Here is a 14,265-nt window from a genome sequence, read left to right as displayed (position 1 = left end):
CCAGGAGCACCACGAAACCCTATTTCCACCGCCGCAACCTTCTGTACCCGTGAGATCCCATCTCGGGGCCTTTTTCGGAGCTCTGCCGGAGGGGGAATTGATCATGGAGGGCTTCTACATCAACACCATAGCCTCTCCGATGATGTGTGAATAGTTTATCACAGACCTTCGGGTCCATAGTTATTAGTTAGATGACTTCTTCTCTCTCTTTGGATTTCAATACAAAGTTCCCCTCGATTCTCTTGGAGATCTATTTGATGTAATTCTTTTTGCGGTGTGTTTGTCGAGATCCGATGAGTTGTGGGTTTATGATCAAGATTATCTATGAACAATATTTGCTTCTTCTCTGAAATCTTTTATGCATGATTTAAATATCTTTGTAAGTCTCTTTGAATTATCAGTTTGGTTTGGCCTACTAGATCGATCTTTCTTGCCATGGGAGAAGTGCTTAGTTTTGGGTTCAATCTTGTGGTGTCCTTTCCCAGTGACAGTAGGGGCAGCAATGCATGTATTGTATTGTTGCCATCGAGGATAAAAAGATGGGGTTTATATCATATTGCCTGAGTTTATCCCTCTACATCATGTCATCTTGCCTAATGCGTTACTCTGTTCTTATGAATTTAATACTCTAGATGCATGTTGGATAGCGATTGATGTGTGGAGTAATAGTAGTAGATGCAGAATCATTTCGGTCTACTTGTCGCAGACGTGATGCGTATATTGTGACGCCCGGATATTTAAGCTACAGTGAACCTCTGCTATTGGTGCCACGTCACCTCGATTACTGTTCCTAATCTCGCGATGATTCAAAACTCGTTCAAATTCAAATTTTAAATAAAGTCAAACTAGAAAAGTTTTCAAACGTCAAAACTAAAATGTTCGGGTTGTGACAAATAAATCGTAAGTAATTATGGTGGAGAAACCAAACTTTGATAAAATGTTTAAACACTCTAAAATAAATAAAATAGTAACAATAATAATTATTTAAATGCTTTCAAAATGTTAAACAATTTCAAAACTATTTTATTTCGGTGCTAAGTGGTTTGTGGCTGTGGCTTAGTTTGCAACCTCTATTTTGGTGCCACTGTAGTATTTTACTAAAATGAGAAATAAAAGAAAACAAATAAACAGAAACTATAAAAGAAAATAAGGTTTATAAAAAAATTGGAAAGCCCCAGGCCAACTGGGCCATCCGGCCCAACTCCTCCCTGGCCCAACCGGCCTCCCATATCCCCCCACCCCAGGAAACCCTAACCCCCACATCGCACCCACTCCCCACTCCCTCTCGTTAGCCCCCACCTCTCGATCCCATCTGGATCGGGAGGGGTTCGAACCCGGCGCCCTATCGCCGCTGCTTGGAGCTCCTCCGCCCCGTCCTCATCTCCTCTCTGTCTCCCCTCGCTCTAGCGAGCCGTGGAGCCATCGCCTCCGCCAAGCGACTCCTCCCTCCGTCCTTCGGTGACCGGCCCCGCCCCGAGTGGATCTGGATCGGGGCAACCGACGCCCCGACCCATCGCGCGCTATCGCCCCACCACTCCCGACGCCGACGTCCCAGAGCGCTCCATCGCCGACCTGCTTCGCCCTTCCCCACCGGATTGCCTCCTGCTCCACCGTGTCATCCCCGTCGGCCTCCCCGAACCTCACCGCGCCCATTTCCCCGACCCTACAAAGCCCGGTGAGGCCACGGCCTCCGCCCTCCTCCTTCCCCTGTCCCCGCTCCCCGCGCACTCCGGCGCTCCGCTTGCTCCCTGCATGTCGCTCGGGGTCGAGCCTCGCCGTTGCAGCCGTGCTTGCCCACGCCCACGCTCCCCTGGCCTCGTCCGCAGCCCCCGTGCACTGCCCAGCATCGCCGCCGCTCGCCGACCTTGCCGCTGCCACGCCGGCGCCGTCGTCCTCCCCTCCCGTGGCACCGACTGGCAGCGCCCCGTCCGGGCGCCCGCACCCGCGCGCCTGTTTGCGCCCGCTCCAGTGGCCTCCTGGGCCACTGGCATGTGGGGCCCGCGCCCCTGCACTGTTAAAAAAACAGAAAAGAATTATAAGGAATTAAAATAAAAATATTAGTTAATTAAAATAATTAATTAACTTAATTAACACTATTTAGTTAATTAACTCTAATTAAACCTGCTAATTAAACGTTAACAAATAATTAGTCTTCAGCCAATGACATGTGGGACCCGCTTGTCAGTTTGACTAAGTCAACTAACTGGTTGGCTGATGACATCACGCTGACCTCATGCTGACATCATAATGGCATTTTCTAAATTAAATTAATTCTGTTAATTCTAAGAATGAATTAGAAACTTTGAAAATTAATATTAAATAATCCGTAACTCGGATGAAAATACTTTGTACATGAAAGTTGCTCAGAACGACGAGACGAACCCGGATACACAGCCCGTTCGTCCGCCACGCATCCCTAGCATAGCAAACACGCAATTTTCCCCCTCCGGTTCATCTGTCCGAAAACGCGAGACACCGGGAATACTTTCTCGGATGTTTCCCCCCTTCGCCGGTATCACATAATACCGCGTTAGGGCATACCTAGCACCGCGTATTGCCACGTCTTGCTTTGTGTTACATTTGATTGCTCTGTTATTTATTGTGTTCCCCCTCCGTTACTTCTTTCCGGTAGACCCTGAGGCCGATGCCGGTACCCCTGTGATCGACTACTTCGACGACCCCTCCTTCTTGTCTGAGCAACCAGGCAAGCCCCCCCTCCCCTTGATCACCAGATATCGCCTACTCTCTTCTATACTGCTTGCATTAGAGTAGTGTAGCATGATACTGCTTTCCGTTATTCCTATCCTGATGCATAGCCTGTCCTTGTTACCACTGTTGTTACCTTTACCTGCAATCCTACATGCCTAGTATAGGATGCTAGTGTTCCATCAGTGGCCCTACACTCTTGTTCGTCTGCCATGCTATACTACTGGGCCGTGATCACTTCGGGAGGTGATCACGGGCATATGCTATATACTTTACACTGTTACATTACCTGTGGTATTGTTCGGAGATGGGGGCTGAAGGGGCAGGTGGTTCCACCCAGGTAGTGGTGGGCCTGGGTTCCCGACGGCCCCCGACTGTTACCTTGTGGCGGAGCGACAGGGCAGGTTGAGACCACCTAGGAGAGAGGTGACCTGGCCCTGGTCGGCATTCGCGAACACTTAACACGCTTAACGAGATCTGGGTATTTGATCTGAGTCTGACCATTTGGTCTATACGCACTAACCATCTACGCGGGAGTAGTTATGGGTATCCCGGCGTCGTGGTATCAGCCGAAGCCTTCGTGACGTCAGCGACTGAGTGGCGCGCGTCGGATTGGACCGTAAACCTGCTCTTGTATTAAGGGGGCTAGTTCTGCTTCCGGCCGCGTTCGCAACGTGCAGGTGTGCTATGGGCGATGGGCCCAGACCCCTGTGCGCTTAGATTTAGACCGGCGTGCTGACCTCTCTGTTGTGCCTAGGTGGGGCTGCGACGTGTTGATCTTCCACGGCCGGGCATGACCCAAGAAAGTGTGTCCGGCCAAATGGGATCAAGCGTGTTGGGGTATGTGGTGCACCCCTGCAGGGAAGTTAATTTATTCGAATAGCCGTGATCTTCGGTAACAGGACGACTTGGAGTTGTACCTTGACCTTATGACAACTAGAACCGGATACTTAATAAAACACACCCTTCCAAGTGCCAGATACAACCGGTGATCGCTCTCTCACAGGGCGACGAGGGGAGGATCATCGGTTAGGATTATGCTATGCGATGCTACTTGGAGGACTTCAGTCTATTCTCTTCTGCATGCTGCAAGACGGAGGCTGCCAGAAGCGTAGTCTTCGAAAGGACTAGCTATCCCCCTCTTATTCCGGCTTTCTGCAGTTCAGTCCACATATGATAGCCTTATTCCATTTGATACCAATGCATACATATGTAGTGTAGCTCCTTGCTTGCGAGTACTTTGGATGAGTACTCACGGTTGCTTTCTCCTTCTTTTTCCTCTATCCCTTCTACCTGGTTGTCGCAACCAGATGTTGGAGCCCAGGAGCCAGACGCCACCGTCGATGACGACTCCTACTACACCGGAGGTGCCTACTACGTGCTGCCCGCTGACGACGACTAGGAGTAGTTTAGGAGGATCCCAGGCAGGAGGCCTGCGCCTCTTTCGATTTGTATCCCAGTTTGTGCTAGCCTTCTTAAGGCAAACTTGTTTAACTTATGTCTGTACTCAGATATTGTTGCTTCCGCTGACTCGTCTATGATCGAGCTCTTGTATTTGAGCCCTCGAGGCCCCCTGGCTTGTAATATGATGCTTGTATGACTTATTTATGTTTTAGAGTTGTGTTGTGATATCTTCCCGTGAGTCCCTGATCTTGATCGTACACATTTGCGTGCATGATTTGTGTACGATTAAATCGGGGGCGTCACATATATACATGATCGTGCCTAGATATTCTCATAACTATGCTCTTTTCTATCAATTGCTCGACAGTAATTTGTTCACCCACCGTAGAATTTGCTATCTTGAGAGAAGCCACTAGTGAAACCTATGGCCCCCGGGTCTATCTTCCATCATATTATTTTCCTATCAACTTGCTATTTCTATTTTGCAATATTTATTTTCCAATCTATACAACAAAAATACCAAAAATATTTATCTTATTATTTTTATCATATCTCACTTTCGTAAGTGGCCGTGAAGGGATTGGCAACCACTTTATCGCGTTGGTTGCAAGGTCCTTGTTTGTTTGTGCAGGTACTAGGCGACTTGCGTGTAATCTCCTACTGGATTGATACCTTGGTTCTCAAAAACTGAGGGAAATACTTACGCTACTGTGATGCATCACCCTTTCCTCTTCAAGCGAAAACCAACGCAAGCTCAAGAGGTAGCAAGAAGGATTTCTGGCGCCGTTGCCGGGGAGGTTGCTCCAAGTCCAGTCAAGATTTGAGCTCCCGTCAACAAGCCATTTCTAGCACCGTTGCCGGGGAGATCTACACACAAGTCAAGACATACCAAGTACCCATCACAAACTCTTATCCCTCGCATTACATTATTTGCCATTTGCCTCTCGTTTTCCTCTCCCCCACTTCACCCTTACCGTTTCATTTGCCCTCTTTTCAGTATGCCTCTTTTCTGTTCGTCTCTTTTTGTTTGTGTCTTGTTTGCTTGTGTGTTGAATTGATTGTTTGTCACGATGGCTCAAGATAATACTAAATTGTGTGACTTCTCCAATACCAACAATAATGATTTTATTAGCACTCCGATTGCTCCTCTTACCGATGCTGAATCTTGTGAATTTACTATTGCTTTGCTGAATCTTGTCATGAAAGATCTGTTTTCTGGTCTTCCTAGTGAAGATGTCGCTACCCATCTAAACAACTTTGTTGATTTATGTGATATGCAAAAGAAGAAAGATGCGGATAATGATATTGTTAAATTGAAGCTATTTCTGTTTTCGCTTAGAGATCATGCTAAAACTTGGTTTTCGTCTTTGCCTAAAAATAGTAATTATTCATGGAATAAGTCTAAAGATGCTTTTATCTGTAAGTATTTTCCTCCTGCTAAAATCATCTCTCTTAGAAACGATATCATGAATTTTAAGCAACTTGATCATGAGCATGTTGCACAAGCTTGGGAGAGGATGAAATTAATGATATATAATTGCCCTCCTCATGGATTAAATTTATGGATGATCATACAATTTTTTATGCCGGATTGAATTTTGCTTCTAGAAATCTTTTAGATTCGGCCGCGGGAGGAACTTTTATGGAAATCACTTTAGTAGAAGCTACTAAACTCCTAGATAATATTATGGCTACTAAACTCCTAGATAATATTATGGTTAATTATTCTCAATGGCACACTGAAAGATCTACTAGTAAAAAGCTTCATGCTATAGAAGAAATTAATGTTTTGATTGGAAAGATGGATGAACTTATGAAATTGTTTGCTAATAAGAGTGTTTCTTCTGATCCTAATGATATGCCTTTGTCTACTTGATTGAGAAAAATAATGAATCTATGGATGTGAATTTTGTTGGTAGGAACAATTTTGGTAACAACGCTAATAGAGGAAACTTTAATCCTAGGCCGTTTCCTAGTAATTCCTCTAATAATTATGGTAATTCCTACAACAACTCTTATGGAAATTTTAATAAGATGCCCTCTGATTTTGAGACTAGTGTTAAAGAATTTATGATTTCGCAAAAGAATTTCAATGCTGACAAAGTAAATGACCATTGGTAGCCTAGCCGGCTACCCCTGACACTTCAGAAAAATTATAGGCCAATCGAGCCTTCAAGCTTCCAAGACGTGGGGCCGCCTTCCTCCATACGACTACCCCTCAGGCCGGCTGTGCGTAGGCGGCCTAGGCCTAAAAATCTCTAAGAAGAAAGCCCCGAGAGGGCCGGCTCCATGAAGCCGGCGACAAGATGGCCGACTCCAAGAAGCCCCCCCCCTCAGCAGGCGGCCCAGATCGTGGCGTGGCTACAGCGAAACCTGCCACCCTCGAATCCCGGAGCACGCCTGGCCACAGTACGCCGTACGGGCGGCCCTCACCCGTTCGGCGCGGCACTGTTGCCATATTGACCATGATGTAACCCATGGCGAGCCATCAGTACGACCCGTGGGCGGCGGGTCCCATCCATCATGGAGACACCCGAAGGCGGCCGTGCCACCCCCAGTCGGCCTGGGGTACGGCCGGTTCCAACTAGCCGGCCAGTCCACTCCCTCGAAGGAGGCGCCCCATTAAGGAGATAAGACAAGGTAAGGCTACAGTGATAAGCCGCCCGGCGGCAGCACGGTAGCCATGCTTGCCAAGACGAAGCCCTCGCCACTAAGGGCGGGGCCACAGTAACTAGCCCCCGAGCGGTGGGGCCAGCCTGTCGACCAGAGGACCGGCAGCCGGCGGGGCGCACCAGTCGGCAGGCCCCACCAATCGGCAAAGAAGCCGGTGGGCATAGACACAGACGGCTAGGGCCCACGCCCAGTCGGATTACCATTGTACCCCTCGGGGGTAGGCCTATATAAACCCCCCAGGGCTCCCATGCAGGGAGATCTCTCTTTGGATAGTTTTTAGACACCACAAGGAGAAGAGGAGCGGGCTGGCCTTGCCTTCCTTCATCCTTTCACCGAACAGCTCAAGGAGCATCCTGTAGCTACCCGTCGAGATAGTGATCATGCGGAGACCCCGCAGAGCAGCATTAGGGGTGTTATCTCTACGGAGAGCCCTGAAGCTGGGTAAGATTCGCCGGCGTGCATGTCTTCGCCTTATCCCGTTTCCAGGCACCGACGATGTTTTATTGGCTCCCACAATGATAAGTCATCCATTGGCATATGTCGCACCAACCACCCGGCATTTGGCGCCCACCGTGGGGCCAGGTGCACCATCGCCCGGAGACCTATTCTGGACGGGAACCCTCTTCCTTCCCAACGTGCTTAGCCAGCCCGGCTCGCCCGATAGCGCTTGCCCCGACGCGCTGGAAGACGTCGCCACCGCCTGTGTGGCGAGCTGCCTCACCGATCTTCTTGGCAAGGCTCGCATCTCCGACGAGCCCGCATCCAACGCGGGCACAGACTGCCCCGAGAGCCACCTCGTCAGCCTCCTCGACCAACTCCACGTCTCCGGCGAGCTTGCCGCGGACTTGGAGTCGGGTGGCTCCACCGACCCGATGCTTGTCGACTCCGACACGGCATCCCTTGACGCCTTCCCCACCAACGTGGTAATCATCAACGACCCTCTTCCTCAAGTTGACAGCAGCGGCAGTGCCATCACCGAGGCACTGGTCATCAGCCATGGCACCGCCTCAGGCGAAAATGCCCACGACGTCCTGCAGACAGCGTTCCACGACTTGTCCGCCCCTGTCCCGGCCGACGCGGAGGCCAAGACATTGGAGGCGCGCTGCCTCGCCCTTGTTGCGGAGGGCCAGAAGCTAGCCACCATGAGACGCCTTACCGAGGCTCACCAGCGTGAGGTCGACCATGCCGCCTTCGGCACGCCGCCTCCCGACGGGCCGAGACGCGTCGACATCGTCAAGAAACACGGTGCGGCTATCGCCGACATGCTGGGAGCAGACCGCCCAGTCTATGCCACGCCTCTCGAGAACTTGCGTGCCGCCCAGGCGGCCGCAGACGAATTGAATGGGCTGGGGCCTGATGAGCTCCCCTACATGACCAGGCGCATCCAGCAACTTATCAACGCGGCCACGGAGCGGCATGAAGCCGGCGTCCGCGCCGAGATTCCTCCCCCGTGCTGAGAGCACGACGCGACATCCCGAACACCGACCGCGGGCAACACCCGCACAAGAAAAGAAAAGGAGCCGGCTGCCAGCCGCAGCCGGACTCGAATCTCCATCGAGCGTGATGCAGAGGGCCGCCCTCGAGCCGCGGAGTGGCGGGGCAACCCCCGTCCTCCTCCGCCTCGTGGGGAGAGATACCCTACCCCGCCGCCTGTCACGCATCCGACTCTCAGTGGCCGGCTGGGTCGCCGCGGCGGAGTCGGCGAGAATGATGCCCGCCACCGGTCGATCGCCTTGCGCGATCCCTGGCCCTGGAAGAAGAAGATGATGTCGGCCCGCCTTGCTTTGGCCCCCGCATCCGCGACGAGCCCTTCCCCAAAGGGTTCTCGCTCCCAAGAGACACGCCCAGGATTGGTTTATCGACTACTCCACCGCGGTTAGCATCACAAACGGCAACAGACGTGTTGCCGTAAAATATGTGCCCCTCATGCTCCAAGGCACGACGCGCACCTGGCTTAACAGCCTCAAACCATACAGCGTCAACAGCTGGCTAAACTTCACTGAAGCCTTCATCTGTAACTTCACCAGCACCTGCAAGCGGGCTCCCAAGCCCCGACAGCTCTCCTTGTGTGTTCAAGGGCCCAACGAATCGACTCGTGACTACCTCACACGTTGGGCCGAGCTTCGCAATTCCTGCGATGGAGTGCACGAGGTTCAAGCTATAGAGTACTTCACCACCGGGTGCCGAGAAGGCACCCTCCTCAAGCACCGACTCCTCTGCGATGAGCCGACTACGCTTGACAAGCTGCTGATCATAGCTGATAAATACACCACGGCCGATTCCTCAATGAAGACCGAGCTCCAAGTAGACGCCTCTGGGAAGGTGCTCGCTCCAAGTCCCAAGACGCCGGCTGGAGAGTCCAGCCGACGCCCGTACCAGAACGACCACAAGCGCAAGGCTCCCCTGCCTCCTTCCACCAGTCGGCAGGTGGCCACAGTCGAAGACGAACAACCCAAAGGGCGGCCCGCAACCAAGAAGCAGAAGGGCGGCAGGCCGGCTTGGCAGCCGGCTTTCTCCTACGAGCAAGCACTTGATGCCCCCTGCAAGTTTCACAGCAGCACAAAGCCTTCAAACCACACAACCCGAAAATGCAACTGGCTCACACGGATCTCCAATGGTGAGGGGATGGCGCCACCTCCGCCTGCTGGTCAGCTGCCTCCGGCTCCTCCGCAACCGGCTGCTCGACCAGCGGTCGGGGCAGTTCAAGACGAGTACCCCGACGAGCATGCCACCTACGTCGTCTTTACAAGCCAGCCAGAAGATCGGCATAGCCGGCGCCGACAACACCAAGAAGTCAACGCAGTCACCTCCAACAACCCAGAGTTCATGCATTGGTCAGAAAGGCCTATTAGCTGGAGCCGGATAGATCACCCAGAGGTAATGCCGTCTCTCGGCTCTTACGCATTGGTTCTGGATGCCACCCTCGCTACAGAAAGGCGAGCCACCTGTTTCTCCCGTGTGCTGATAGATGGTGGGAGCAGTATTAACATACTATACCATGACACCATGGAGAAGGTAAGCATCAAGACGAAGCAGCTCATGCCCAGTCGGACCGTGTTCCATGGCATTGTTCCCGGCCTATCCTGCTCCCCAATCGGCAAGATCAAGATAGACATCCTCTTCAGGGACAAGGATCATTTCCGCCGAGAGGCGGTGTGGTTTGAAGTGGTGTATCTAGAGAGCCCTTACCACGCGTTGCTTGGCCGACCTGCCCTGGCCAAGTTCATGGTTGGACCCCATTATGCCTACCTCAAGATGAAGATACCAATTTACAAGGGCATCATCACCATAGCCGGAGACTACAAGAAATCCTCCGAGTGTGCGGCTGCCAGCAGTCGGCTGGCCGAGTCCCTTGTAATTGCTGAGGAGAAGAAGATACTAGACCGAGTCGTGGCCATGGCCGGCAAGCAGCCGTCCCTGTCCCTCGACCCCAAGGAGTGTGATGCCCAAGGTTCTTTTCAGCAGGCCAAAGAAACAAAGAGGGTACCTCTGTATCCGGATCACCCAGAAAGATTTGCCACCATCCGGGCAAACCTGGACAGCAAATAGGAAGGCAAGCTCGCCGATTTCCTCCGTGAGAATCGGGACATTTTTGCATGGTCCCCCAAGGACATGTCGGGTGTGCCGAAGGAATTCGCCGAGCACAAGCTACACATCAGAGAAGGTGCAAAACCAGTCAAACAACCACTCCGCCGACTATCAGAAGAGAAGAGAAGGATTGTAGGAGAAGAAATAGCCCAGCTTCTGGCAGCTGGCTTCATTATGGAAGTTACCTTCCCAGAGTGCCTCGCCAACCCGGTCCTCGTGCTGAAGAAAAATAACAAATGGCGCATGTGTATAGACTACACCAGCCTCAACAAAGCCTGCCCCAAAGATCCCTTCGCCTTGCCAAGGATTGATCAAGTAATAGACTCCACAGCCGGATGCGAGCTGTTGAGCTTCTTGGATGCTTACTCAGGCTACCACCAGATAAAGTTGGATCCAGCTGACCACCTGAAAACCGCCTTCATCACACCATTCGGAGAATTCTGCTACCTGACTATGACATTCGGCTTGAGAAATGCTGGTGCCACTTTTCAGCGTTGCATGCAGAAATGCCTCCTCAAACAGCTCGGCAGAAATGCCCACGTCTACGTAGACGATATTGTGGTGAAGACGGAGAAGTGCGGCACCTTACTAGAAGACCTCAGAGAGACATTTGAAAACTTGCACCGATTTCAAATCAAGCTCAACCCCGAGAAATGCGTGTTCGGAGTACCAGCCGGCCAGCTCCTAGGCTTCCTGGTCTCCGAACGCGGCATCGAGTGCAACCCGATGAAGATCAAGGCCATAGAGAGAATGGAGATTCCCACCAAGCTGCAGGATGTCCAGAAGTTCACCGGATGCTTGGCTTCCCTGAACCGCTTCATCAGCCGGCTCGGAGAGAAAGCCCTCCCCCTCTACCGACTCATGAAGAAGTCCACTCATTTCGAGTGGAACGACCAGGCGGACCAAGCCTTCCACGAGCTAAAGAAGATGTTGACCACACCGCCTGTCTTGGCAGCACCGGCTGAAAAGGAGCCCATGCTCCTTTACATTGCTGCTACTAGCCGGGTGGTCAGCACAGTCATCGTAGTCCAGCGCCAAGAAGAAGGCTGGGCTCAGCTGGTCCAGAGGCCGGTGTATTATTTAAGCGAAGTCTTATCCACCTCGAAGCAGAACTACCCACACTACCAGAAGATGTGCTACGGTGTTTACGTCGCTGCCAAGAAGCTCAAGCCCTATTTTCAAGAGCACCCCATCACGGTCGTGTGTACTGCCCCGCTTGCCGAGATCATAGGCAGCCGGGATGCATCCGGCCGGGTGGCCAAATGGGCCATTGAGCTGGCCCCCTACGCGATCTTCTACCAGCCCCGCACTGCTATTAAGTCCCAGGCACTAGCCGACTTCCTCGTCGATTGGGCCGAAACCCAATACCTGCCACCAGCCCCCGACTCCACTCACTAGCGGATGCACTTCGATGGGTCCAAGATGCACACTGGCTTGGGAGCCAGCGTCGTCCTCACCTCTCCCAAGGGCGACAAGCTCAAGTATACATTGCAAATTCATTTTGCCGCCTCCAACAATGTGGCCGAGTATGAGGCTCTCATACACGGGCTCCGGCTAGCCAAAGAGCTCGGCATCCGCCGGATCCTGTGCTATGGCGACTCGGATTTGGTGGTCCAACAGTCATCTGGTGACTGGGATGCCAGGGACGCAAACATGCCGAGCTATCGTTTCCTCGTCCAACAAATTAGTGGATATTTTGAAGGATGTGAGTTCCTTCATGTACCACGTGCCGACAACATGAAAGCAGATGCCCTGGCACGAGTAGGATCCACCCGGCAAGCTATACCAGCTGGCATTTCTCTCCACTGCCTCCTCAAGCCGTCTATCAAGCCGTCTCCAGAATCTGATTCCATCTTCGTGCCGCCTGACCCCGACGCAGTCGGATCCGACTTGGGAAACCAAGCAGGCGGTGCGGGGACTCCAACAGGTGGCCCGGGGACTTCCATAGTCGCACCCGGCCCGGGGGCTGCTGCAGCCGGCCCGGGGACTGCATCAACACAACAGGCAGTGGCCGACTCCGACTCCAACTCTTCACCATGCAACCCACCCGCCCCTATCACAGTGGCAGTCCTGACAATAGAAGAAGTCACAGCTCCATCATGGGCCTTGCCCATCCTCAACATCTTAGTAAACAGAGAGCTGCCAACCGACGAGATCTCGGCAAGACAGGTTCAACGCCGAGCCGGAGCTTACACAATCGTCAGCCGAGAGCTTGTTAGGCGCAGCGTCACTGGAGTCTTCCAGCGCTGCGTCAAACAAGAGAAGGGCATAGCAATCCTCAGGGAAATCCACCAAGGTGAATGCGGCCACCACGCAGCCTTAAGATCACTCGTTGCCAAAGCTTTTCGCCATGGATTCTTCTGGCCGACTGCTTTGGAAGACGCCAAGGAACTAGTCAAACACTGCAAAGGGTGCCAAGTTTTCAGCTCCAAGCAACACCTGCCGGCTTTTGCACTCAAGACCATCACCCTCACCTGGCCATTTGCCGTCTGGGGGCTGGACATGGTGGGCCCGTTCAAGACGGCACGCGGCGGCATGACACATCTACTTGTCGCTGTGGACAAATTTACCAAGTGGATTGAGGCAAAGCCGATCAAGAAGCTGAATGGGCTGACTGCCGTTACTTTCATCGCAGATATTACAACCCGGTATGCCGTGCCGCATAGCATCATCACCGACAACGGCACAAATTTTGCAAAGGGAGCACTGGCACGTTTCTGCACAATACACGGCATCCGGCTGGACCTAGCGTCCGTTGCCCACCCGTTGTCAAAGGGCTAGGTCGAGCGAGCAAACGGCCTCATCCTCTCCGGCATCAAGCCCCGACTGGTCGTGCCACTAGAGTGTTCGGCCGGCTGTTGGCTCGACGAGCTGCCGGCCGTCCTCTGGAGTTTGCGCACTATCCCAAACAAGTCAACTGGCTTCACCCCTTTCTTCCTTGTATATGGTGCCGAGGCTGTCATCCCAACTGACATCGAGTTTGACTCGCCTCGGGTCACCTTGTACACGGAGGCGGAAGCCAAGGAAGCACGAGAAGACGGCGTTGACCTGCTGGAAGAAGGCCGGCTGTTAGCCCTCAGTCGGTCCGCCATCTATCAGCAGGGTCTGCGCTGCTACCACAGCCGGAAGGTCAAGCCAAGATCTTTCCAAGAGGGCGATCTTGTGCTCCGGCTGATCCAGCGAACAGCCGGCCAGCACAAGCTCTCGGCCCCTTGGGAGGGCCCCTTTATCATCAGCAGAGCTTTAGGCAACGACTCCTACTACCTAATCGACGCGCAGAAGCCGAAGCCATGCAAGAGAGATGATTCCGGCAAGGAGTCGGAACGACCGTGGAACGCCAATCTTCTCCAAAGATTTTACAGTTAAAAAGCAGTACGTAGCACGCTACCTTTTGTACTAAGTTTGAGACAAGGGGTGCCCCGAGGAGCACTCGGGGACTACCCTCTTTTATCTATGAATGATGAGTATCACGCATACGATTATGTTACTACATTTGCTTTCTTCGTCCGACACCGAGTTCGACCAGTCGGCCCGGGGACTCGCCGCCTCAAGTTTTATCTAAAGTTCCACCTACAGTCAGACAAGTAGTGTGCCGGCACCGAAGCCCCTTCTTGCCAAAAGTCGCAGCTCGAAGAATCGACTGTCCGACTGGCAAGAGCCAAGGGCAGGAAAGGATGCCCACGCGAAAAACGGCTAAGGACCAACAAACTTATATAACGCAAGACGGCCTCCCACCCCGCCAGCCGGCTACCAAAGCAGTCGGATGGCCGGCTTCTCGTTCACCTTGCTGCAATCTAAGAAAGCTCGAGTACTTGCCTTCCCAAAACGACCAACTCCTTCTCCGGCCACAGACTGCAGAGCAGCTGTCCGGCTGGGAAGGCGGCAAAGGAAAAA

This window comes from Triticum dicoccoides, chromosome 7A (assembly GCF_002162155.2).
Source record: "Triticum dicoccoides isolate Atlit2015 ecotype Zavitan chromosome 7A, WEW_v2.0, whole genome shotgun sequence".
NCBI classification, from domain to species: Eukaryota; Viridiplantae; Streptophyta; class Magnoliopsida; order Poales; family Poaceae; genus Triticum; species Triticum dicoccoides.
The sequence above is the reverse complement of the archived record's forward strand: the minus strand, read 5'-3'. Positions refer to the sequence as shown.